This window comes from Streptopelia decaocto, assembly GCF_964273445.1.
Source record: "Streptopelia decaocto genome assembly, chromosome: Z".
NCBI classification, from domain to species: domain Eukaryota; kingdom Metazoa; phylum Chordata; class Aves; order Columbiformes; family Columbidae; genus Streptopelia; species Streptopelia decaocto.
The window spans coordinates 49,204,123-49,208,635 of record NC_138657.1 but is presented as its reverse complement, the minus strand read 5'-3'; positions in this window follow the sequence as shown (position 1 = coordinate 49,208,635).

The following is a 4,513-nucleotide window of genomic DNA, read 5'->3' as shown; positions in this document are numbered from 1 at the left end:
AAATAAAAAATTCTCCTTTAACCAAACTAAAGATGAAATTATGGAAATAAAGCGTACTAAGTTCCTCAGAGGTGTTTTATCACTATTGTAGTTACATGGCCTATGATGATGGCTGGTGGCACTCTTCCTAATAGTGGAGGAAGGGTCAGTCAGAAATCAGTAATTTTTATCGTTGAAAAGAAGATATAGGATAACTATTCTAGCTCCTCATGCATCCTGTCCCTTCTCATACATTTAGAGCCTTGTGGCTGGGGTGATGCCAGAAAAGATAATTTACAAGGAATATAGTGGAGTAGGTGTCTGTTCTGTTGGCTTTAGTTGTTGGACAGTAGTCTTAGATGGGTCTTTAGCAGAAGGACTATTAGATTGGGAAGTTTCTAAAGAGCCAGCAGATGAAGCAAGTCAGAGTGAAGTGTTCAGATGCTTAGACTTTCAAATGTACACATCCAATCTGCAGATGCTCTCTAACCTCCAGTCTCAGTTTGCAGAGGAGTTGAATAGTTGAATGAATCAACATCAATCTGTATTTGCTTCAGTTTTATTTCACATCTTCATGCAGATATATTTGAAACAAAGATTTTTTTTTCTTTTTTTTTTAGCTCTAGAGAACCTATATAATGTTCCATAATTTCAGATTATAAACTGAGCCATCTGATGAACCACAGACAGACAAAATGACTGTCTGTATTGGTTTGCAGGAGCTGAGGGGCAGACCGTGCTGGCAAATCCTAGCACCCTAATGGGCCCTGCATATGGGAGGCAGTCCATAGCATGGCTCTCTGCAAATTTCATATATCATTGCAGTCCGAGACCACAAGTCTTTTAGTAAAAAAGACTGGCTGAATTCATGGATCTGTCTGATTCAATTGCCAGGCAAGGGACACCCAGAACCAGGTACTGTTGTAATCCAAGAAAAGAAGTTGGGTGGAGAGGCACAGATATGGCCACAATTTGTTGATCCTCTTGTACTTCGCACAACTGAAGAAGTAGAGCAATGTGATCTTTCCCACTGGTAGCTCCAGAGCATAGGCTTGTATTAAGAGAGTTCAGAAACAGAAAGAGTTTGAGAAAGAACCTTCACTTCACACAATATAGATGTATTTAAGGCAATATTTAAGTTTCTGGTGGTTTTGGGGGGAGGGTTGTTTTTTGGTTTTGGGGTTTTTTTGAGGAAAATCACTGTCCCTTCCATGGCATGAAAATGAAGAAGGACAGAAAGATGTATCAAGAGAGTTAAAATAAGAAAATAGATAACTTAATTAAATGACAGCTGTACAAAACATGGTTAAGTAATTGAAGAGACTCAAGGGCAGAGAAGATTTTAGGCAGTCAGAAGTGTATAATTACGAGTAATGGGCTAAATCTGAGCGAAAAATATTTTAAGGATAAAACCCAGAAACAAATTCTCACTGGCAAGCTCAACTCATGTACAAAATAGTTTTTGCTGTTGTAACCACAAATCTGACTTGGGTAAATCTAAACTAGGGCACTCAATATCATAATGAAGAGGGTTATATGCCAGCTGAAAAGGAAAAATACCCAAGAATATACAAGCCACTCAGCACTCCAGAATAATCTTTGCCAGAAAGTTCTACAGGGACACAGAGGGAACCCCAAGATTTAAAAATTTAACAATTTAAAATTCCAAAATGTAAGTGATTGAAGAATTACTTCTTTTTCATTCTTAAATCATATATGGCTTTATCTGCAATATTACACCATTCCCATTCCAATATCATGCCTATCTTTGGGTTTAATTTTACCTGGGCGTGACAGAGAGAAACTCATTGGTGGCCGTGTCAGGGCATGTGGGCACAGATGGGCAGGGATGGGCCAGGACGCTGGCCCATGGCAGGGGACAGGATCAGGCCCTGTGGGTGGAACCACAATAGACTCAGCCCCAGGACAGCCTGCAGATGGTGGTGGCTCATCCCTGGGCCTTGAGATGGCCCTGCACCCCAGCACCAAATCCTCTGGTGGGGCCCAGCCACAGCCTCTGCACCCAGCAAGGGGCATCCCCACACTCACAGCCTGGTGGCAGCGGGCTTCGTACAAACCCCCATAGTAGTGGCAGGAGTCTGCCCAGGGGCAGGATGGGCATCGGTGCCACAGGGAGCCCTGTGGCAGGGTCCCTAGTGCTCAGCCTGAGGGAATGTGTAAATTCCACTTAATTTTTGACATATCTGTGTCACTCTTCGGTTTGTCTGACATTGCTTAATGTTATTACTTAATGGATCCGCTGTTACAGAGGTGCTATGAATTTCAGTTTGCACTGATGAGGAGCCAGAGCAGGGCCAGGCAGAACAGAATTTAAAGGTAGGAGGGATCGCTTGCTTCCTGCTCTCAATCCTCCACACTGCCAGGGAAGCAACCAGCTACTGAAGCTGGATAAAGCCAGCAATCAGCCAAATCTAGCAATGCTCTGGCCACATTCACTTCAACCTATCTTTTTCAAAGCGTAGTTATTTAAAAGTCTGCAAGGATTGCAGTGGTAGAGAGGTACGATTCATTTTCTTTGGCTTTAGGGGTTTATATTGTCTGATTATTTTCTTCTATCCATACCCTGTTTCTCCAAAAATAAGACCTACCCTTAAAATAAGCCCTAGTATGATTTTTCAGGATTTTTGAGGATGCTTGAAATATAAGCCCTACTCCAAAAATAAGCCGTAGTTACAGCTCATAAAAGTCAATTTAAATAGCATCCAGGAAGCTATACACGTAAAAAAGCAAAAAGTAATATAAGGCCCTGTCTTATTTTCACGGAAACAGGGTAGCACTAATCAAACATTCAATTCACATGGGTGTTTCACTCAAAGACTAAGTATTATGAAAAACTCTATCCCTGCTAGAGAAAGAACAAAACAGTTTTCTCAGCCCATTCTCCAAAAGACTGGAAGGAAGACAAACTCATACAGTTCCTGAGTTCATAACATGCATACTACTTAAATCCTCTCATCATACCAGGGACAGAAACCGCACTCCGAAGAACTGCCCACCAAATCTTCATAAATACCTGTGTTATTTGGCTAGTTATGAGACAGAAAGCATATAAATGCACAGTGAAAAAGGTGCTGTGCTATATTCTGGATGCTCACTGCAGTAGACTCTCTGCTGCATGCACCTGAATTTTTGATATTCCAAGTTGTGTTGGCATAAAAGACCCTTTGAACACACATAAATGCAGCAGCAGAAAAAAAAAAAAAAAAGAAAAATAAAAGACCCAGGTCTGCTCTAGGAGTGCCACCACTTCCAGTTACTTATGTGATGTTTGTCTCCCCTCACCTCTGGAAACCTCAGGCTTTGACCTATGCCAGAAATTCTTTAGGAGATGTCCCCATAGTCTTCATAGATATACCTTTCTTTATTTTTAAGCATGAAGCAAAACGGTACTCTGTTTGCAAGGCTGCTTCTCCCCCACACTTTTTCCATCATCTCCAGAATGTAGTAACTGTTTCAACTTCTAATTAAAAAAATATAGTTTGAGCATATTAAAAAAATACTATATATTCTCCAATGACTAGCCAATAGCTCTCATGAGAGCTTTATATTGACAAGATCATGCAACCACCAGTCAAGCACAGAGTAACTCATATTTTCAGCTGTGATTATCAGATAAAGTAGTTCAAGCTAGCTATATAACAGCTTTCACTGGCAATATTGTACCAAGGGGACTGCTTAAACTCAGGTTTACAGTATATCTGGTACATTTAGGTAATCACATTTCTGTTTAAGCCCTGCCATGACCTGAGATTCAAGTGAATATAAGAGTCTATGCACATGATAATCCTGCTGGGTTATGTAAGGAAGTGATTAAGGATTTCACTATGTACTGTCAGCTCTGAATGCTAATTCCAAAAGCACATTCCGCTTTCTTTGGCAGATTTTTAAGAGAGTACATGTCCTAAATGACTGTTGGTCTGCATAATAACCTGAACTATTGCACTCAAAACTTTTATAAAACCCTGCTAACAATAGTTATTTAAATAGTATTAATTTAAATGTATATTACAAGTTTATGGCTTCATTCTCAGCTTTAGAGTCTGAAATTTCCTGCCACCTCTCCACATGGACAAACATTCAGAATGGTACATCTTTAATTTTCAATACCAAGAAAGTAAATTAGATTCTAAAATTCAGATACTTGCCTTTGTAGCATCCCAAGTCACACACAGGTATAAACCCAGGAGTAGAATGTCTAGGTATTACTTTGCATAGTAAACACAAATTACTCCAGATCTAATCTTTGAATCTCTGTAAGGGTCAATTCTTAATCTCCTGGAAATAAGACACATTGGAAAACATATTGTTTTAGTTCACAGGTTCTTTAGAGTTTTTCAGTTTCAAATTACTATTACAGTCTGCAAATGTGCAGAATTTCCCGAATCCCTAGTCTTCAGGATTTCCATACATAAAAACTATCTGCATGAAGGAGGGAGGTTTTCTGCCTCTTGAATTTGGTTGCTTTCTAAAACATAATTTCTTTTTTAAAAATTTTTATTTGGGTTTTTTGTTG